The 24,396-nt window shown below is 34.8% G+C and overlaps 1 long non-coding RNA gene across 1 annotated transcript in view; it reads left to right on the forward strand.

Annotated features, from left to right (window-relative positions):
- Nucleotides 1–24,396, forward strand: part of LOC123381559 — a 207,798-nt gene that overhangs the window by 101,417 nt on the left and 81,985 nt on the right. Inside the window, exon 4 of the long non-coding RNA XR_006588698.1 lies at nt 20,022–20,162. This is a non-coding gene — a long non-coding RNA (uncharacterized LOC123381559). The remainder of the gene's footprint in view (nt 1–20,021; nt 20,163–24,396) is intronic.

Below are 24,396 nucleotides of genomic sequence, written 5' to 3' on the forward strand. Positions count from 1 at the left end.
TTTCTGTTCTACTTTGGGTTACTTAGCCTTTCTTTTTCTAGTTTCTTAAAATAGAACTTTTGGTCAGGGTTGAGTAAGTAAACGTTTTTGGTAAAGAGCCAAAGGGTAAATAGTTTGAGCTTTGCAGATTGAGGATATTTTATAGACATGTATTTTTATACATATGCATATTGAAGATATTCTATATAAACATATCTGACTGTATAAAATGTATCCATTTAAAAATATAAAACAATTCTATTTGATGGGCCATAAAAAAGTATCTACCAGGATTTGACCCACCAGCTGTTTATCAAGCCCTGCTTTAATCACTTACTTTGTATCTTCCTTCTTTTCTATTATAAACTATGAAAGATAAAAATTTCCTTCCAAGCACTGATTTAGCTGAATCTTACAAATGGTTATATTTTCATTGTCGTTCAAAAAAATCACCTTTTTGATTTCTCCTTTTACCATGGCTTTTCTTGAATTTTTCAAATTTCCAAATATTTGGGAAAAGATTTTTCTAGATAAAACATTGTTACTGATTTTAATTTTAAGTCCATTGTGATCACAGATAAATTCTCCCAGATTTCAATCTTTTGTAACTTACTGAGATTGTGTTTATGGCTTAGCATATGTCCTATCTTGTTGAACATACACTGTGGCCTTCTTAAAAATGTGCATTTGGCAACTGTTAAATGTAGTGTTCTATAGTCCATTTGGTCAAGATGGCTAAAGATGTTCTATGCCTTTACTGATATTTTGTCTGGGTGTTCTATCAATTACTGAAAGAGTGGTATCAATATCCCAAAATATATGTTTGGATTTATTTATTTTTCTCTTTATATCTGTCAATTTTTACTTTGTGTATTTTGAAACTCTGCTATTAGAAGCAGACACATTTTTTAATGATTTTCTGCAGATTTAATGCATTTATCATTTTGAAATATCTCTTTTAATCTCAGGTAATAGATTTTATCTTCATCATCTGATATTATCCTTATTATTTACTTGGTATTTCTTTTTGCATCCTTTTAATTCATTCTCTGTGTGTCTTTATATTTTAAGTGCATCACTTCCTTTTTTAAGTTTATTTATTTTGAGAAGGAGAGAGAGAGAGAGAGAGTGAGCATGAGTGTGGGGGGTGGACAGAGAGAGAGAGAGAAGAAGAGAGAATCCCAACCAGGCTGCACACTGCCAGTATAGAGCCCGATGCGGGACTTGAACTTACCAACTGTGATGTCATGACCCAAGCTGAAACCAAGAGTTGGACACTTAACCAGCTGAGCCACACATGTCCCCCATTAAATGCATCACTTCTAAACAGCATATATTTAGGTCTTGCTGAGATTTTTTTCCTTTTCACTTATATATGCATATTAGTTATAGTAATTAGTTGATTTACATTTATGTAATTATATATATGGGTAAATTTATGTAATTATAGATATGATTATGTTTACCCCATTCTGTTAATTATTTTCTATTTATAATCTCTGTTTCTTGTCCCTCTGTTGCTCGTTTTTGACCTTTCTTCATGTTCATTGAATTTTTTTAACATTCTCTTTTAATTTATATTTTGACTCTTTGCTATATCTCTTGGTATTAATATTTAGAGGTTTCTTTCTGTAATGTCTCCCAAAGTAATTAGAGTTCACATACTCTTAATATAAAATGTAAGAACCTTGAAATTACCCACGTTGAGCTGTGTTTTTTATGTGTATTACATCTACATATGTTACTAACCATGCAGCATGTTACAATGTTGTTTTAATGATCATATGTATTATAAATAAATAAACTAATAAACTAATCTTTTATTTTAGCCCATATATTTATCATTCCTGGTACTAGTCTTTCCTGAAGAGCAAATTTCTATCTGGTATCATTTCTCTGTGGCCTGAAAAACTTTAACATTTCTCATAATATAGGTCTGCTGGCGACATTGTTAGTTTTAATTTATCTAAAAATGTCTTTATTTTACCTTTGTTCTTAAAAGATATTTCATAGGATATAAAATTCTGTCTTCTGAACTGTTGTTTCCCCTGAGAAATTAAAGTCCTATTTATTATCTCTCTATGTATACAATCTAAATCTTGTGTTTGTCTTTGCTTTTTAGTGGTTTGTCTTTGATGCACCTAGGTATAATTTTCTTTGTTTTTGTACTACTTATGGTGTAATGATTATATTCAAATAGAGCAGCTTAGCAGGTCAGCCCAGTACTGGGGTGTTTTAAAAATATTTGATTTGGGGGAATAATTGATTATGGTCTACACTTATGTTGATTCTGAACATATTTTCAATATCTTTCTCAATACAGAATTCCAGGAAGCAGTTACAAATCTCTCAGACTTAAAACCTTAAATGATAAAGTTTGTCTTTGTATACTGTATTTTTCTATGTAAAATTTTTCTATGCATTTTTCTATGTATGCTGTCAACCATCCCCTTCCAGAGTTGCTTTCTATAAAGAAAACTAATGGCTTCATAATGCACTCCATAAAACATTTATTAATGAATTAGATTTAGAAGATGAGCCTTATTATATGCCTTCCCTAATTCTTATATATTTATATATATTATATGTGGATTATATATAATTTATATATTTATATTTAATATAATTATGTATTTATATATGATTATATATTGCCTATTATTTATTATATTATATTATTACAAGAATTTAGTATTAGCATTATTTCAAATAAGCATTTGCCATTTATATTTCATCTTTTGAAAATCCAAGGCACCCGAAAGTTCAGTAATTTTCTCAGAGTCGCTCAATTACTGAGCACCAGAGCTGGCGTAACAGCTTTGATCAGGGATTGTCTGATTTGAAAGCCTGACCCTTCCATCTTAACTTCACTGACTCCTTTAAAGAAAAGTGATGAATCTTATTCTTAAGTCTGAAGATAGGTTCAAACTCAGCCCCACTGAAGAAAAGCTAAACCCATAATATATGGTCTTAGATCATGTCTTCTTTAAGAATTCATTTTAAAATATTTAAGATCTAGTTCATTTGTTTAACCTCACATGGAAATACTGCATTCTTTTGATCATCAGAGTTAATTTTCAAAACATTTTAAAGATTTATCTTCAGCTGTAACCTCAATCCCTTGTTTCATACTTGAATAATATTTTCTATTCAACTCCAAAATGATATTTTTCTGTTAAGTACACTTACAGCTTCTAACACAATGCAGAGTTCAGGAGAGGGAAGAAGGAAAGACCAGGAAGTAAGCCAGATACTGTGTTTTTTTGTGGAAAGAAAATGTTACTATTTGAGTAATATTAAATTATTAATTATAGTGACAGTGATAATAAGTAACACTCATAGAAAGCTTGCTATATTTGAGGTACTACCTCTAAACATATCACATTCATTAATTCATTTAAAAATTTCAACAAGCAGTGAACGTACTATTATTAATATCATTTAATACATAATAGGTATTATTATTAACATCTCTATTTTACTATTGATAAAATGGAGATTCAAGAATGCTGACTTAAGTAATTAATTAACTTAACTTAAGTAATTAATACATAGTGAAACAAGAATTTGAAACAAGAGAGAGTAAATCATCATTCTTTAGTTACCTGATTACCAAACAGAAGAAGAGGAGGAGGAGGAGGAGGAGGAAATTACTCAAAGTAGAGACAGAACTGGAGCATTGATCTCTACACTATATATTTCATTTTGCCCAAGTGCTTCCCCAAGCTACAAAATTATCCACATATCAGAGCACAGTGTTAGCTGATGACAAAAAGTTTAAGATCACGAACGTGGATATGTTCACATGGGAAAGAAATCCCTGTGCTAGAGATTGAACCCTTTAAATCATTAAAATCAGTAACTCACTCTATTTGCACTGAATCCTGGCTTAACAAGCACGTTTATGAATGCCAGTATTTCTTCACTATAGTAATAAATAGGAAGAGTAAAAAAGTATAACTTTCTTACCAAACACCTATCACAAAATAATTAACAATCTTATTTAAATATTTTAAAAATGTGTGTATGTTTGCACGTGTATGTGTATATAACTGGGTTTGACCAAAATAATTGTATTCAATGTTTCCATGAAAAGAACACTATAGAGGCAAGAAAAAAAATAAAACAACTAGGCTTTTTTTAAACCATCAGTATATGATATAAATGTAACAAACATTTTAAACAGTTTTACTCTGGTAGTTCGGCCAAATTAAAATGAACTGTCCAATTTTATTATCAGAGACTTAAAAGAGTAAAGGAAATTTCCTCTACAAAAAGATATCACATATTTTTGGCATAATGTGTCTGTTTTCAAAATGGTTTCCAATTTGCAATACCATATGTAGTACACATATGTATTGTGCTTTTTAATGTGATTTTACGTATGAAATTGAAATAAAAAACTCATTTCAGTTTTAAGTTAATAGTTTTATCTTTAATTCTAGACTTGCTGCTGGTCAAATATATGTTAATGAAACATACTTATTACTTTGGACACAGTATATAATCTTTCTCCCTGATGATTTATCTTAATAAGTTTTCTGAATCCTTAAGTATAAATTATCTATGCAAAAAACTGATTTCCCTGGGAAAATGTGTTAATCGATTTCATATATTTGTGCTTTCCTACACAAATATTCACTGTGGACATTGGTAACCCTACGAAGAGTAAAATAGTTGAATTTTCCTATTTGTGTCACCACAAATTCAGTTTCACCTACCAATCTCAGAGCAATATCTCTATAGAAATTTAATACTGCTTAGCCCAGGAAAAAAAAAAAACAACATCTAAAACAACTTATAAATTGCTGATGCCTTAAGGCAGCCACCAACTAAATCTTAGACAGTGAAAAGAAATTCCAATTTAATTTATTATGAAATCCATACATTTGTTAGAAAGGTACAGGCCAGGGGCGCCTGGGTGGCTCAGTCGGTTAAGCGTCCAACTTTGGCTCAGGTCACAATCTCGCGGTATGTGAGTTCGAGCCCTGCGTTGGGCTCTGTGCTGACTGCTCAGAGCCCGGAGCCTGTTTCAGATTCTGTGTCTCCCTCTCTCTCTCTGACCCTCCCCCGTTCATGCTCTGTCTCTCTCTGTCTCAAAAATAAATAAACGTTAAAAAAAATTAAAAAAAAAAAGAAAGGTACAGGCCAGACCAATGTTTCTGAGCATTTACTTGGAGACTCTATTTAGAAATTTCCCAAATGAAAGAAGGTTTATGTGAGCAAGTTATATCTGAAAACTTCCCTAATCTGGAGAACACAGATGTCAAAATTCAAGAAGTATAGTAAACTTCCATTAGGTTCAACAAACTGACCATCACCAAGGCATAGCATAGTCAAATTCACACAACACACAGACAAGGAAAGAATCATGAAAACATCAAGGCAAAAAAAACCTCGTTAACCCACAAGGGAAGACAGATCAGTGGATCTGTCCACAGAATCTCGGTAGGCCAGAAAGAAGTGGCAGAATATATTCAATGTGCTGAATTGAAAAAATAAGCAGCCAAGAATTCTTTATCCAGTAAAGGTCTCATTCAGAATAGAAGGAGAGATAGTTTCCCAAACAAAAACTAAAGGAGTTTGTGGCCACTAAAACAGCCTGCAAGAAATTTTAACCGGGACTCTTTGGAGAAAAAACAAAAGAAAACAAAAAAGACCAAAGCAACAAAGACCAAAAAGGAACGGAGAACATCACCAGAAATACCAATACAATGGCACTAAATTCATATCTTTCATTAATAATTCTGAATGTAAATGGACTAAATGTTCCAATCAAAAGATATAGGGTATCAGAACGGATAAAAAACAAAACAAAACAAAACAAAACATCTATATGCTACCTACAAGAGATTCATTTTAGACCTAAAGACACCTGCAGATTGAAAGTAAGGGGATGGAGAACAGTCTATCATGCTAATGGATATCAAAAGAAAGTCAGAGTAGCCGTCTTATATAATACAAACTAGATTCTAAAACAAAAACTGTAACAAGAAATGAACATGGGCACTATATCATAATGAAGGGGTCTATCTACCAAGAAGATCTAACAGTTGTAAATATTTGTGCCCCCAACTCAAAAACACCCAAATATATAAATCACTTAATCACAAACGTAAAGAAACTCATTGATAATAATACAATAATAGTGGGGGGCTTTCACACCCCACTTGCAGCAATGGATAGATCATCTAAGCAGAAAATCAGCAAGGAAACAATGGCTTTGGATGACACACTGGTAAAGATGGACTTAACAGATAGATATATTGAGAACATTTCACCCTAAAGCAGCAGAATACATATTCTTCTTGAGCACACATGAAACATTCTCCAGAATAGACCACATACTGGGTCACAAGTCAGCCTTCAATAAATAGAAAAAGATCAAAATCATACCATGCATATATTCGACCACAATGCTATGAAACTTAAAATCAATCACAAGAAAAAATTTAGAAAGAACACAAATACTTGGATATTAAAGAACATCCTACTAAAGAATAAATGGTTTAACCAAGAAATTAAAGAGGAAATTAAAAAGTTCATGGAATCCAAAGAAAATGAAAACACGACAGTCCAAACCTTTTTGAATGCAGCAAAAGCGGTCATAAGAGGAAAGTATGTAGCAATCCAGGCTTTCCTGAAGAAGGAAGCAATGTCTCAAATACACAACATAACCTTATACCTAAAGGAGCTGGAAAAAGAATAGCAAATAGAGCCCAAAACCAGCAGAAGATGGTAAATAATAAAGATTAGAAATCAATGATATTGAAATTTTTAAAAAAACAACAGTATAATGGATCAAAGAAACTAGGATCTAGCCATATTTATCAAAAAGACAAAGGACCCAAATAAATAAAATAATAAATTAAATAAATAAGTAAACTAATTAATTAATTAATTAATGAAAGAGTAGAGATCACAACCAACACTGCAGTAATACAAACAATAATAAGAGAGTATTATGAGCAATTATATGCCAACAAATTGGGCAATCTGGAAGAAACGGATACATTTCTGAAACTTGCAAGCTATCAAAATTGAAACACGAAGAAATAGAAATTTTGAACAGACCCATAACCAGTAAATAAATTGAATCAGTAATCAAAAATCTCCCAACAAACAAGACTCCAGGGCTGATGGATTCCCAGGGATATTCTATCAAACATTTGAAGAAGAGTTAATACCTATTCTTTTGAAGCTGTTCCAAAAAACAGAAATGGAAGGAAAATTCCCATACTCATTCTATGAGGCAGGCATTACCTTGATTCCAAAACCAAACAAAGATCCTACTAAAAAGGAGGATTACAGACCTCCTGAATGCAGTCCTGAATGCAGAACTCTCAACCAGATACTATCAAACTGAACTCAACAACACATCAAAAGAATTATTCACCATGCTCAAGTGGCATTTATTCCTGGGCAACAGGGGTGGTTCAATATCTGCAAATCAATCAACATGATACATCACATTAATAAAAGAAAAGATAAGAATGGCATATTCCTCTCAATAGATGTAGAAAAAGCATTTGACAACATACAGCATCTTTTCCTGATAGAAACCCTCAAGAAAGTTGAGATAGAAGGAACGTACCTCAAGATCATAAAGGCCATATACAAAAGACCCACCGCTAACATCATCCTCAAGGGGAAAAAATGAGAGCTTTCCACCTAAAGTCAGGAACATGACAGAGATGTCCACTCTCACCACTGTGGTTCAACATAGTACTGAAAGGCCTAGCCTCAGCAATCAGAAAAGAGAAAGAAAAGGCTTTCAAGGAAAAGGAAGCCTTTGGCAAGGAAGAAGTCAAACTTTCACTCTTTGCAGATGACATTATACTCTACATAGAAAACCCAAGATCCACCAAAAAACTTCTAGAACTGGTCCATGAAATCACCAATGTCACAGTATAGAAATCGGTTGCATTTCTATATACCTATAGTGAAGCAGTAGAAAGAGAAATCAAGGAATTGATCCCATTTACAATTGCACCAAAAACCATAAAATACCTAAGAATAACCCTAACCAAAGAGTTGTAAAAGATCTGTACACTGAAAACTATAGAAAGAAATTGAAGAAGATACAAGGAATGGAAAAACATTCCATGCTCATGGATTCAAAGAACAAATATTGTAAAAATGTCTATACTACCACAAACAATCTACACATTCAATGCAATCCCTATCAAAATAACACCAGCATCTTTCACAGAGCTAGAGCAAATAATTCTAAAATTTGTATGGATCCAGAAAAGACCCTCACATAGCCAAAGTAATGTTGAAAAAGAAAACCAAAACCAGAGGCATCACAATTCCAGACTTCAAGCTGTATTACAAAACTATAATTATCAAGACAGTGTGGTACTGGCACAAAAACAGACACAAAGATCAATGGAACAGAGCAGAGAACCCAGAAATAGACCCACAAATGTATGGCCAACTCATCTTTGACAAAGCAGGAAATAATATCCAATGGAAAAAAGACAGTCTCTTCAGCAGATTGTGTTGGGAAAACTGGACAGTGACATGCAGAGGAATGAATGTGGACCACTTTCTTATACCATACACAAAAAATAAATTCAAAATGGGTGAAAGACCTAAATGTAAGATAGGAAATCATCATAATACTATAGGAGAAAACTGGAAGCAACCTCTCTGACCTCAGTTGCAGCAAATTCTTACTAGCCATGTCTCTGGAGGCAAGGGAAACAAAAACAAACATGAACTATTGGGATCTCATCAAGATAAAAAGCTTCTGCACAGTGAAGGAAACAATTGACAAAAATAAAGGCAATCTGTAAAATGGGAGAAGATATTTGCAAATGACATATCAGGTAAGGGGTTAGTATCCAAAATATATAAAGAAATTGTCAAACTCAGCCCCACCCCCACAAAAATCCGATGAAGAAATGGGCAGAAGACATGAAGAGACACTTTTCCAAAGAAGACATCCAGATGACTAACAGACACGTGAAAAGATGCTCAACATCACTCATCATCAGAGAAATACAGATCAACACCACGATGACTTACCACCTCACACCTGTCAGAATGGCTGAAATGAACAACTCAGGAAACAACAGATGTTGGCAAGGATGCAGAGAAAGGAGAACACTTTTGCACTGCTGGTGGGAATGCAAACTGGTGCAGCCACTCTGGAAAATAGTATAAGGTTCCTCAAAAAATTAAAAATAGAACTACCCTATGACCCTGCAATTGCGCTATGAGGTATTTATCCAAAGGAGAATACAAAAATGCTTATTTGAAGAGGCACATGCACCCCAATTTTTATAGCAGTGCCATCAACAGTAGCCAAATTATGGAAAGAGCCCTAAATGTCCATCAACTGATGAATGAGTAAAGAAAGTGTGTGTGTGTGTGTGTGTGTGTGTGTGTGTGTGTGTGTGCACGCGCACGCACACACACACACACACACACACACACACACACACACACTGGAATATTACTTGGCAGTCAACAATAATGAAATCTTGCTATTTGCAACAACATGGATGGAACTAGAATGTACTATGCTAAAGGAAATAAGTCAGATAAAGACAAATATATGATTTCACTCATATGTGAAATTTAGGAAACAAAACAGATGAACATAGAGGAAGGGAAGGAAAAATAAGATAAAAACAGAGATGAAGGCAAACCATAACAGACTCTTAAAGACAGAGAACAAACTGTGGGTTGCTAGAAGGGTGTTGGGTTTGGGGATGAGCTAAATGGGTGATGGAAATTAATGAGGGCACTTGTTGGAATGAGTACTGGGTGTTACATTTAAGTGATGAATCACTAAATTCTACTCCTGAAACTATTATTACACTATATGTCAACTCACTTGAATTTAAATAAATTAAAAAAAGGAATTTCGTACATGGGTGGAAATATATTAATTTAATGTTGACCAAATGAGTTTTTTTCAACTCAGTAGTATCAAGCATAGTAAAAAATGGACTTTAGAGTCATTTAATCTATAAAACCACTGTGAAAGACAGTGCTTTCCCTGGAAACATCAAGTAATTGAAGTAATTGTGTGGGTTAGATGGTGAGGTACTCTATTTTCTTCTGGTTTTCTAACTAGTAAGATTTGCTATTTTAATGCAGGAAAAAACCTCTGGGCCCTTGGTATTTGACTGAACTTTAAATACTGAATGTATCCGGTGTTGCTTCAGTCTGTTCAATCTGCATTCTCAAAACCATGTCTACATTGGAACAATGAAAAAGTAGAATCCATGATTAAGAAAAGGTGAAGGTCTGCTACTGTCCTCATCTGTCACACTTAGTAATTTTAAATTCAAACTTGTGGATCTGTAATTTACTTGATTAAACAGAGATTGTCTTAAAGTTTGTAATATTTATGAAAAGTTCTCCTAAACAGATCTGTTATTCTAACAGTTACCAAAGTGTTTAAATTACTTCAAGGGCACCTACTTGGCTCAGTCAGTTTAGCGTGCAACTCTTGATTTCCACTCGGGTCATGATTTCATGGTTGTGGTATCAAGCCCCCCATTGGGCTCTGTGCTGGGTGTAGAGCCTGCTTAGGATTCTCTCTCCCTCTGCCCCTCCCCCATTTGTGCACACATGCATGTTCTCTCAGAAAATAAAAATAAAAATAAATAAACAATTTCAAAAGTAGTACTGTTTTCAAATTTTCAAAACCAGGTACTTTTGTATATAAGGTGTAATTGCCAATCATTATTCAACTTGTCTCAATATTTATTTCTTCTCCTTTGTAAGGCTGATGTTCAGACATAAATGAGTGTAGGATTACTATCAGGAAATATGGTAATACTGACATTCCTATATAGACGTTATAATTAAAGCTATATTTTTAATAAAATGCTTAAATCAATTTAAAACATTTCCACAATAACTAATAAATCTTCATTAGAGGTTATAGTATCTAATGCAAAAAAAAGTGTAGTTAATGCATTCACACTCTACTTATTTCAGTATAGACTACTTCAGAAAGGAATATGGTAATATGTAGCAAAAAGCAAAGATTTTCATGACTTTTGCTATAGTAATTCCACATTTGGAAATTTCTCCCAAAGGAATTATACAACAAAAGAAAGAATGTATATGCCCAAAGAATATTCAGTACAGCATTTTCTATAATAGAGTAGTAAATGTTCAACAATAGGGAAAGGCTTATTAAATTGTGGTGAATTAACATAATGGGATAATACACAGCTATGAAAAATGATGATTATGAAGACAAAGAGGAGACAACTATTTGTAATACAATTTCAAGTGCCAAAAAAGTCCATAGATTATAATTTATATTTGACATCAACTGTGTAAAATAAGCTATTTGCAAATAGTACATGAAAACAATAAGCAGAAAAGAAAAGAAAAATACCTGCTACTTTAGGGTAGAAAGAGTCATGGGTAATTGATTTTCCTTTTTTTCCGTTGCATTTTATTAGTCGTAACAGTAAGCATGAGCATGACAATGAAAATAAAAACGCCAATATTGTATCCAAGGTGAAAAGCCACATCACAGTCAGAAAAACTGGAACACTTTTAAGGGTTTTTTTGAAATAAACTTTATTTTTTAAAGCAGTTGTAGGCTCACAGCAAAATTGAACAGAAAATAGAGAGTTCCCATATACCCTCTGCCCAAACACAGTCACAGCCTCTCCTATTGTCACCATCCCCCACCAAAGTGGTACATTTGTTATAATCTATGATCTTGCATTAACACATCATTATCGCCCAAAGTCCATAGTTTATTTTAGGATTCAATCTTGGAATTATACATTCTATGAGGTTTTTTTTAAATTGCTTCATGGGGAGTTCCATATGATTTATGAGTTTGACAAATGTTTAATGACATGTTTCCACCATTATAATATTATACATAATGGTTTCACTGCCCCCCAATGCATATTAGCTTCTTTCACTTAGTAATATGCATTTAAGATTTCTCCATGTTTTTTAACAGCTGGATAGCTCATTTCTTTGTAACACTGAATGATATTCCATTGTCTGGATATACCACAGTTTATTTATCCATTCATCTACTGAAGAGCATCTTGGTTACTTCTAAGTTTCAGCAATGACAAATAAAGCTGCTATAAACAACCATGTGCAAGTTTTTGTGTGGACTTAAGTTTTCAACTTCTCTGAGTGAATATCAAGGAGTATAATTGCTGGAACACATGGTAAGAATATGTTTCTTTTTGTAAGAAACCATCAAAATGTCTTCTAAACATGGCTGTATCACTTTGCATTACCACCAGCAATGAATAAGAGTTCCTGCTGCTGCATATCACACCATTTGGTGGTGTCAGTGTTCTGGATTTTGGCCCTTCTAAGAGGTATATAGTATCTCATTGTTATTTTCCTTGGCATTTCCCTGAAGGCATATTATGTAGAACATGTGTTCATAGGCTTATTTACCATCTGTATATCTTCCTTGGGGAGGTGTCTATTAATGTCTTTGGCTCATTTTTCAATTGGGTTGCTCATAATCTTGTTGAGTTTTAAGAGTTCTTTATACATTTAGGATAGTAATCCTTTATTAGAAGTCTCTTTTGTGAATATTTTCACCCAGGCTGTGGCATGTCTTTTTATTCTCTTGACAGTGTCTCTCATCAGAAATGTGTGGTTTTAGTGAAGTTCAGCTTATCAATTTTTTCTTCTTGGATCATGAATTTGTTGTATCTAAAACGTTATTGCCAAGCTCAGCATCATTTAGATTTTCTATTTTCTTTTATAGGTGTTTTAAGTCTATGACACATTTTGAATTCATTTTTATGAAAGGTGTAAGGTCTGTTTCTGAGCTCATTATTTGCAAGTAGCTGTCCAGTTGTTCCAGCACTAAAAGACTATCTTTACTTCATTGTAGTGCCTTTGCTCCTTTATCAGAGATCAGTTTACCATATTTGCATACGTTTATTTCTGAGCTCTCTATTCTCTTCCATTAATCTGTTCTTTCACCAATACCACACTGTCTTGATTTCTGTACTTTTATAGTACATCTTACAGTTGGGTAATGTCAGTTCTCCATCTTTGTTCTTCCCCTTCAGTATTGTATTGGCTATTCTGGGGGTGGCGGGAGGGGTTCCTTCTCCATATATAACTTTAGAATCAGTTTGTCGATGTCCACAAAATAACTTGCTAAGATTTTGATTGGGATTGCATTTAGTCTGTAGATCAATTTGGGAAGTACTGAAATCTTGGAATAGTCTTCCTATTCATGAATGCTAAATATCTATTTATTTAGTTATTGATTTATTTCATCAATGTGTTATAGTTTTCTTTACATAGATTGTGTACATATTTTATTAGATTTATACTTAATTATTTTATTTTTTTTGGAGTGCTAATGTCAATGGTAATGTCCATGACAGTGATTTGTAATTTGAAATTCCACTTGTTTATTGCTAGTATATAATAAAAGTAGTTGACTTTCATATGTTAACCATATAGAAACATTGCTATGATTGCTTATTATTCCAGGAAGGTTTTTTTTCCTGCTGATTTGTTTGGAATTTCCTACATTGACAATGATGCCATCCTTCTTTGTCTATTTACTTTTATTTCCTCCTCTTGTCTGATTGCATTTTCTAGGACTTCCAGTACAGTGTTAAAGAGCAGTAGTGAGAGGGGACATGCTTGTCTTGTTCTTTATTTTATTGGGAAATATTCAAGTTTCTCATCAATAAGTGTGGTGTTATAAGTTTTTATAGATATTATATTCTTTATCAAGTTGAGGAAGTTTCCTCTATTCCTAGTTTACTGGGAGTTTTAAATCATGAATAGGTGTTGGAATTTGTCAAATTCTTTTTCTGCATCTATTGATATGATGATGTGATATTTCTTATTGATTGTTGGGTCACATAAATTGATTTTTGAATGTTGAAATAACTTTTAATGCCTGGGATAAATCCTACTTAATTATGGTGTATAATTCTTTTTATACGTTGTTGGATTTGATTTGCTAATATTGAGAATTTTTGCATCCATTTTTCATGAGAGATATTTGTATATAGTTTTCTCTTCTTATAATGTCTTTGTTTGGTTATTTAAACATATTAGTATATTTATGGCCTCCTAGAACAAGTTAGGAAGTACTCCTTCTGCTTTTGTCTTTTGAAAGAGATTGTAAAAAACTGGCATAATTTCTTTCTTTAAATGTTTGTTAGAGTTCACCAGTGAACCCATCTGGGTTTTGTGCTTTCTATTGTATAAGGATATTAATGATTGATTCAATTTCTTTCATTGACAAAGATCTATTTAGATTGTTTATTTCTTTTTGTGTGAGTTAAGGTAGATTGTGTCTTTCAAGGAATTGGTCTATTTCATCTAGATTACAAAATATGTGGGCATGGTGTTGTTTATAGCTTGCCCATTTTCTAAATAGCTTGTTCATTTTCTGATTGTGGAGTTTCAGTACTCTTTGTATATTTTGGATAAAAGTCCTATATTGATTTTGAGCCAGATGGGAGCATGTGCCTTTACTAAAACTACACTCTATAGATTAATCTCTGAAGGAATACATTCACTATGGTTATCTGGTAAAATAGTCGCATGCAGAAAAGGGACAATTAGAAGACATGGGTACATTATCAGTTCTAATCTAACATAGTTGGTAAGTTTCATAAGCCATTTAACATCTAAATCAATCCCATACATATACAAGTTTAATAATTGGTTAATAATAAGCACTCTAACCCACAAATTTCATACAAGTTACAGTCTAGTAGAGAAGTTTATGGGACTCAGTTTTTTGCAAATGATAGGTGAGCACTGCCTTCCAAGCCTTTCCCTGTTTGCCATGTTGAGATGACACATTCAGATGGTGGCAATGGTTACATGCCTATCAAGGATGAAATTCTGACAGATACTACAAGCCTGACTGTTCTCAATGACAGATATTAAGAAACAGTTTTAACGAATGATTACTGCAAGAAATAATAACAGCTATTTTTAATGATATGTTTAATATGTATGATATATTGTAATAAGCAGTTTGCATCCACTGCCTCTCTAAGCCTTGCAAAAAAAAATTATCAGAAAGTTACATTTATTATTCCTGTTTTACAGAGAAACAAGTCTTTGAGAACACATTGCTTAAAAAAATTAAACTAGTTTTATTTTAAGTGTTTATTTATTTTTGAGAGACAGAGCAAGGGAAGGGAAGAGAGGGAGAGACAGAATCCAAAGCAGGCTCCAGGCTCTGATATGTCAGCACAGAGCCCGGCACGGGCTCTAACTCATGGACCATAGGATCATGACCTGAACTGAAGTCAGCCACTCAACAAACTGAGCCACCCAGGCACTTGTAACTAAACTAGTTTCATCTCCCAAATACAGTCACTGCTAACATTTCAAAGTAGTTTCTTCAAAACTTCTGCTTTTTCACATAAGTACATATTTTTCAATGTTAATTAAGATTCTTCTAAACATTATTTTTAATTATTTCATTTCCTTAATGCTAGATATTTAAGGTTTCTGAAAGTTTTAGTCTGTAGAAATAATGCTACAATGACCATATCTGAGCATAAAGCTTTATTTTTTTACTATATTTCAGATGATGCCCTTAGGATAATTTGAGAAGAGGTATATTTTTCATTTTTTAAGATTACTGATTTAAATGGGCAATTTATTGTCCAGAAAGTTTGCACCAAAATACAATATTTAATTTATATGAGACTAATACATATAGATGTATATAAATATAGATGCACAATTTTAAATCAGTTCAATATATTTGTAATATTTATTTTTCAAAAAGAGATTTGAAGAAGCAAGCCAATCTGGCATATGTGAATGAGAATTTCAGAAATCACTGCAAACATCACCCTACAGAAAATAAGCTTTCAACTCTGCTGGGATAAAAATCACTGAAGCAAATAAAATTTCTCCATTCATAGATTACGGAAGTAAATTGGTCAGAAAGGGTAAACAAAAAAACATCAAAGCTAATGGAAGAGACAGATGCTAGATAAGAAGATGAGTGTGTTGAGCTGAAGACTAACGTTTGTTAGGCTTTAAGAAACAGATGACTAGAAAATAGAAGATTCCTTCTTCAAGGCTGTCAGAGTAAAACGACTTATAAATGATCAATTTTCTCTTTTGTAAAGTTAGAAACAAAGGATTACTTCAACAGACAGCCGAAGAAAAGAAGGGTTACTGAGAAGAAAGGGAGCAGATTGCTAATGGGAAATGACTCTCAAAAAAACTAGTCAATTTTTAAGGAAAATGTTGAAACTTCAAGAAAATTAAATAAAAGGAGTAGTTAATCTAGAGAATAAAGATTAAGAACCAGAAAAGGTCTTGGCAGCCATTAAAGCAATACATTATTTTCTTCATTCAATTCTAAACATTTTCTGATTACCCAATAGATGCTGGGCAGTGAGTTAGACCATGAGAAATAAAGAATACTTTAGACCATGTCTTTGGCTCTCAAGGTTGAGAGTCTATTTTAGGAATAAACAAATGAAGGTAATTATAACACCATGTAATACTTCTTCAGTAATGATCAAAATGTACATATCCAAGCAAAGAGATGCCTTCTTTAAACTGTCAATTAACAAAGTTGAGAAAGTTGACTTTATGATAGTAGCCAATATTGTTAGAAGTGAGTAATATATACACACTCTATCCACTATTAATGACCTTGTTAGTTGATACCACAAGGTACCAATGAAGGGAAATTTGACCCAGAAAAAAACTATGAAGAGTTTTAGAGATTTTATGTTCCTTGCAAGCTAAAAATTTAGCCTACAATATTTATACGGAGGTCGGCAGAAGATAATGTAGCCACTATGTCATTATTTTCTTGTGCCTGTCCTCCAAGCCCCGGTTTCCACAGGGGAAAGTGAGGAGGGCCAGGTGACATTCCCATATGTGATAGATTGCAATAGAAGAGAGGAACTGGAACCTAATTACATGGACAGTAAGCGGCTTTACCATTGTTCTGGAGGGAGACAAGATTTTCCACTACATAAATATCTATGAAAATTATTTGGAATTTACAAAATTGTGCTTATGAAATATAGATAATTGTCTCTTGAGGTACCTTAAATATCAAAAGTCTCAAAAATATATTGCACAAAAGATGAGATTATCAAAATCAGATTCAGGGGCACCTGGGTGGCTCAGTCGGTTAAGCGGCTGACTTCGGCTCAGGTCATGATCTCACGGTCCGTGAGTTCAAGACCCGCATCAGCTCTGTGCTGACAGCTCAGGGCCTGGAGCTTGCTTCGGATTCTGTGTCTCCCTCTCTCTGGGACCCTCCTCCTTTCATGCTCTGCCTCTCTCTGTCTCAAAAATAAATTAAAAAAAAATCAGAATCAAATGAATTAAAAAAAAATCTTATTCCACATGGAGATAACAGTTTCAAGTGTATAAATAATCACCAGGCATAAGGATAGCAAGGAGAGGTTTGAGACCATCAGTACAGTTCCCCAGGTCCTTTCTTGTCACATTGTGCCTCTAAGAATAGTTTATAGTCATGTCGGTTACAAGAAAGGGGACTGTTTCAGTCATTCCCTACTCATTCAGTCACTCAATTTTGTAGTCATTTACACAGCATATATGACATATTCCAGGGACCTATTCCCTATAAAGATAGGTTTGTTTATCACAAACAATTCTAGACAGATTGTATAGACCCTGCTAAAAGCATTCCATAATAAAGCCGCCTCTGCTAGCAGATATCAATGGATCTGCTGGAAGGTATGTCATTAGCATATTTATTAGGAGGCAGGTGAGGTAGGTGCTCTAATTATTAACTTTTGACAACTCAGTTTCTTATCCATAAAAAAAAGATAAATAATACCTATCTCATATGTTTCTTTTGAGAATTAAATGTGCTAATACATATGTTAATACATGTAATGCATGTATTTTGAATAGTATACCTTTCATACTATCTCATATACATATACGTTGGTTAACACCATTATGATGAAACAGTAAAGTCTCTTTTAGGAAAGTGTGTAAAAACTTTGGTATATCCATGTGATAAAATCTAATATAATATTCTTAGCTTTTGTGAAATATTTAATTCAGTAGGAAAATGCTCAGAACATATAGTTAACTAAAACTAGCTTGATTCAAAACTTTGTTCCTATCATATACCTATTTTGCAAGATGCATGCATATCCACACACATATATACAGAATACCAGAAGAAAAGTCCCCATATAATATTCACTGAAGTTGGGCAGATTATTATTTCTTCTTTATACATTGTAATATTTTCCACATTTTCTATAATAAGAATTTATCTTTTTGAAAGGATTAGACCTACAACACTTTAATCATGGGAAGATTTGGCACTGCTAAATAAAGTGGGGCCTTTTTTTAATGTTTATTTTTGAGAGAGAAAGAGACAGAGCATGAGTGGGGAAGGGGCAGAGAGAGAGGGAGACACAGAATCTGAAGCAAGGTCCAGGCAGAGCCCCGCCCAGGGCTTGAATTTACAAGCCGTAAGATCATGACCTGAGCAGAGTCGGACTCTTAACCTACTGAGCCACCCAGGTGCCCCATAAAATGAAGCTTATTAAATAACTTTCTGTAGATTCCATTTGTAGTAGTATGTGAACCTTTGTAGTAGCATGATGAACCCAGATTGATTCAACAAAATCCTTTTGTACTAGGTTTTACAAATTGCGGGAAGAATCTGGTTAAGATGAAAAATATTTGCATTAATCTTCTTATGGTGCTTTTGCTTTTTAAATTTGTTTGTCCCCTAAACCAATGCTTGGTTTACTCCTCTATTTATAATGCTTGTGACAAATGAGACCCTAATTAATGTTTCCTACATGACAGACAGGATTTCTTTTTTTTTTTAATATGAAATTTATTGTCAAATTGGTTTCCATACAACACCCAGTGCTCATCCCAACAGGTGCTCTCCTCAATGCCCATCACCCACCATCCCCTCCCTCCCACCCCCCATCAACCCTCAGTTTGTTCTCAGTTTTTAAGAGTCTCTTATGGTTTGGCTCTCTCCCTCTCTTTTTTCTTTTTCCTTCCCCTCACCCATGGTCTTCTGTTAAGTTTCTCAGGATCCACATAAGAGTGAAAACATATGGTATCTGTCTTCCTCTGTATGACTTATTTCACTTAGCATAACACTCTCCAGTTCCATCCAAACTGTTGCTTTTGTTGCTACAAAAGGCCATGTTTCATTCTTTCTCATTGCCAAGTAGTATTCCATTGTGTATATAAACCACAATTTCTGTATCCATTCATCAGTTGATGGACATTTAGGTTCTTTCCATAATTTGGCTATTGTTGAGAGTGCTGCTATAAACATTGGGGGTACAAGTGCCCCTATGCGTCAGCACTCCTGTATCCCTTGGGTAAATTCCTAGCAGTGCTATTGCTGAGTCATAGGGTAGATCTATTTTTAATGTTTTGAGGAACCTCCACACTGTTTTCCAGAGCGGCTACACCAGTTTGCATTCTCACCAACAGTGCAAGAGGGTTCCCGTTTCTCCACATCCTCTCCAGCATCTATAGTCTCCTGATTTGTTCATTTTAGCCACACGGAGAGGATTTATTTTGTCACTCAATAGCAGGAGATGTTTAGCTGGAGATTGTCTTTGCTCTCCAGCAGGAATTTTGAATGATCTAATGGCTCTTTGAAGCTAGAATGGTATGAAAAAAAAAAAAAAGGAAAAAACTCCGAGACTCCACATTGATGATTGCATTAATTGTATGAAAACAGCTTGATTATAAAACCAGTCATTTACTAATTCATAAACTACATCAACTGATTATTTGACTGTATTTTCCTAACAAATATAAGTGAATTATTGACTTACTGGAATTGAAGGACACCCAGGGAATCATCTAATTAACATAGAATTCAGGGCAATCCACCTACCTACCAAGTGATTAAATTCAGCTGATTTGGCCAAGCAATTTTTTTTTCACTGTATAATTCATTTCCTTTGTGAATTTCAGCACAGGAGTTAAGGAGGACAATTTTCTCAATTACAAGAGGACTGTTCTTTCATTCTTTAGTGTTATCTGAGTAGATGCATTTCTCCACCTCTTTCAAACAGGCTCTGAAGACCCACATTCCCGATTTTACAGATGTGGAAACTGAGATCCAGGATTAGCTAAGTGGTTGCTTAAAACAAAACTGTTGGAGATAGAAATGGAGCAAGGACCTAGGTTTTGACATCAATTCCATGTAATTCTTGGTAAGCTACACCAACTCTTTTTAAAGCACTATCAAAATGCTACTTGAATCAATTATAGTAGATATGCACACAGGACTTTTTTTTGGGGGGGGAGTCATCTGGAATGAGATGGTCAGGTGTAAATACCATAAACAAATAGATTGGTTTTCAGGTAAATGGGTAATCTAACACAGAAGTCCGTCTGTGAAATGAGTTAGTGTGCTATGTGGAACCAGGAATGGGAGATAACTGCAACACGGACAGCTCAAATGGATTAGAATTTCATCTATGGCACACTCTACACTAAGTCTGCAAAAAAACACAAATTCCAGGTCTGAGTAAATGATGAAATAGAGGGGCTGACTTGACCAACTTGACCTCAGATTTTAGTTGAGTCTGGAGATGCAGATTAACCAGAGACACCTAAACTGTAAGACTGGGAAAGGTAGAAGATGTCTGTGTACACTTAACAAAGAGAAAAAAAAGTAATTTGTTAGCCAAACATACACGATTGCATTTGAAGGCTTTTTCATAGATTCTGAAGGAGCAAGGAATATTCAAATATATTCTGATAATTTCTCTGTACTTTATCAATGATACTAATTACCAGGACTTCTTCAGAAGAGGTTGAGGCTATTCACTTAGCCTCAGTAGCAAAATGTATGAAATGGCATTGCCAAAGGGTTTTAAACCGAGAAAAAATTGAAAACATAGCCAGCTGCCAGATGGAAGATATGTTTGCAGAGCTCAGAAAACTGCTGCAGAGCAAACACTGCTGAACAATAGCAACTGGGGCCTGCTTTGGCACTTGTTATCTATTTGCAGTCATTCATAAAATTTTAATGTTTGGACATTAAACAGAGCACAGAAGAGATATTGCTATGGTCTGCTAAGTGTTAGTGCTGGATTAAGACCTATAGTCAGAATTATGAAAAACACAGCAACACAAGCAGCTATAATGATTGAAGAGAATGTGACTGCTGTTGTTTGTTCATCTAGGAGGATGGCACTTAACTGATAAAAATACAAATTACTGCATATAACTTATTTATGATCAGCATGGAATCCTATGACAGCATCAGGCTATCCTGTTTGGCAATGGTATATACTGTCATTGGCCAGGTTTATGGAAGTAGTCTCAGAAAATATCTTTCCTCAGGGTATCAATACGTAAGAATGAAGGACTGTTATTTGAGCTTGATTTGCCTAATTATCGTGGATTACTCTAAATTAGTAGGCATAATTTCTGAAGTCAATCTCTGCAGATGCTTTGTGTTCTACAGGAGATATAAAAAGAATGTCTCCAAAATACGATGTGTAGAAGAAGAGTGCAGAACTTGGAGTCAGCCAAAGGAAAGGCGTTTACCTCTCTGTGCCTCAGTGTTTTTGGTCATCTATGAAAACTGATAATACCTAGTTCACACAGTGTTGGAATAATTTAATAAAATACCATAAATGAATGCTCTGATCATAGTCCAGTTTACGACAAGGACAAAGAACATTTGACTGTTGCTACCAGGTTCCTCTTATAACCTAGAATTATAAACAATGAGGAGGGAGTGAAAGTCTGTCCATCAGAATACCCTAAGAGGGAAGTTACCTTCTCTTTATGACTCACCACTCTCTACCCCACATTCCACACATATCTCAGTATTAGTTATGACTTATTTAACCCCATTTCAGGAATGATCTCTGCACACCTGCCAGCTAAACTCCAACCAGTGTGAAAACTAGCCAAAAATATATTAATATTTTTCTTCTTAGCAAGTGGAATTCAGAAATAGTTCACAGCTGACATCCATGCCTGATGAATGAGTTTCTGGAGGTGTTCAAAACTCCAGGTGTCTGTAAGATCATCATGCTGAAACTTCTTGACCTACACTAATGCTGTGCAGTGTCTCTGTGTAAGTGACTACAGACTAAACTCCCTCTGATAGGCTGGGAATACTGAGTCTCTGGCCTCAGCTTGTGGTCATTATTCATGCTCCTTACCAATGTCCCCTCTGTTGCTCTCAAAGCTGTAATGCCACACAAAATGTCTGCCCTATTTAAAATAGAATTTTTTTTGGAACAGATGTCTGCCTGGCTTGGATTTGAGTTTGGCCAGTGTCCCTGGGGTTTATGATCCTAGATTTATACCACCATTTACTTCTTCCTCACCTTGTGCTTGCACCCTGTCTTGGTTGCACTCTCAAATCCATATAAACTAGTGCCAGTTCACATCCATTCGGTTACTGGCTTTCCGTTCTTGGAAGAGTTCCTAACATCAATAACGCAGCTCAGGCCTAAAGTTTAAGATACTCTTGGTTGCTTTATAAAGGCTCATTTAGTGTAAAATTCATGCAATGGGAGAAGCTAATTTGTGGCTTCTATGTCTTATGAAGTTGTTACACCAAGTTTGCTTAGGTTAACAAACTGGTTTTCTACTGAAACTGATTTCTTCACTTCCATCATATGCTCCATATTCAACAAATAAAACATTTTATTTATTTTTTAATGTTTACTTATTTTTGAGAGAGGGAGAGAGAGAGACAGATACAGAGCATGAGTGGGAGAGGGTCAGGGAGAGAGAGAGGGAGACACAGAATCTGAAGCAGGCTCCAGGCTCTGAGACGTCAGCACCAGAGCTCAATGTAGGGCTCAAACTCACAAGCCGTGAGATCATGAACTGAACTGAAGTCAGAAGCTCAACCAACTGAATCACCCAGGCACCCCCAAAAGTAAAACATTTTAAAGGAAAAGAACCAGTTTTAAGATGTTATAAGAATTCACCCTGAGGGTTCCTGTGTTGCTCAGTCGGGTAGGCATCCTACTCTTGATTTTGGCTCAGGTCATGATCTCTCAGTTTCAGAGTTTGAGCCCGCATCAGGCTCTGCACTATCAGATTTTCTCTCCCATCTCTCTCTGTCCCTTCCCTGCTTGTGCTCTCTCACTCTTTCTCAAAATAAATAAACTTAAAAAAAAAAAAAAGAATTCACCCTGGATTCTGTAAGGGGGAGTAATGGCTTAGGAAGAATGAGAGAACACAGTCTCAGTCAATGGAGAATGAATGTGTGACTGTCCTGTATCCAGAAAAATAAAAGACCCAGAAGTGGAATATTATGCTGTGTTATAGAAATTTACAGAAAAGCCTAAACTCTTCTTTAGAAAAATTTTATTTTCAAAGTTGTTTATATCTATTCATGCCATTTATACTTCCTAACAAAACATTTTGGGCAACAGACTCCTGCATAAATTTAATTTTTAGAAGCATCTAACTTATGCATGATTAGTTAGAGTACACTTCTAGAGTTTAAGACATTTGAAAATGTTATTTAAAAATAACGAATAATTTTTAAGATCTCTCTATTAAAGAGCAATGTATAAAAGAACTAGAAAGTGGTAAATACCTCTATTTCTAAAAAGATGATGAATAGATTCAGCAGTATGGATCTAAATAGGTAAATATTCACTAGTGAAACAAAAACTAGAAACCCGTCTAAGTTGGCTAGGAAACATCATAAAGAATGAACCTCAATTAATTGTGGGATACATTGATAAGTATTAGTTAAAATTCATTATGTGTCATGTCGCGACCGGCGCGACAATCACCGAGGTCAGGGTCCTGAGGGTAGAGGAATGCAAGAAAAAAAGAGAGAAGAGAAAGTTTGGGAACAGGAGGGTCCCCTGGGCTGATGGCCCAAGTGATGGCTTTATTGTTGCTGTACACAATCTTTTATAATATAAGACTCTTATGGATCAGGTCATTCTAAGAATAAACAGGTTTCACATGATCACTGCCAGCCAAAACATTTAGTTCTGTATACCTTGTGAACTTTCTGAATGGGTCACAAGACCTTGTTGATAGATTGCTAGCAAAACACAGTTCCCATGTTTGTTTCTATCTGACTCGGGGTAGAAAAAGGGAGGTAGCATTACTGCCAACACCTGCAGACCACAGGCTTCAGGAATTAACTTTCTCAGCCTTGACAAGGCTTTCGTATGCCCTTGAAAGTGGGGGAATGGGAGGAGGAACCACCGGGTTGGCTTGAGTCAACAGGGAACGTTGCTCCACCCGGTCTCAGCCTGGCACCAGGGCCCGGCCCCCCACAGTGTCAGATTATAGAGGTCCCAACCTAGGCAAGTCCCAAGCATTGCTCAGCAGTTTTGGGTGGGAGGAACCATCTCCGGAAGGAAGGAAGGAAGGAGTGCTCCTTGTCTGCAGAATGAGTGAAGTGACCAATCGTGTCTTTTTATCACCCCCTACACCCAAATA

Source organism: Felis catus, chromosome D4 (assembly GCF_018350175.1).
Source record: "Felis catus isolate Fca126 chromosome D4, F.catus_Fca126_mat1.0, whole genome shotgun sequence".
In the NCBI taxonomy this organism is placed as follows: Eukaryota; Metazoa; Chordata; class Mammalia; order Carnivora; family Felidae; genus Felis; species Felis catus.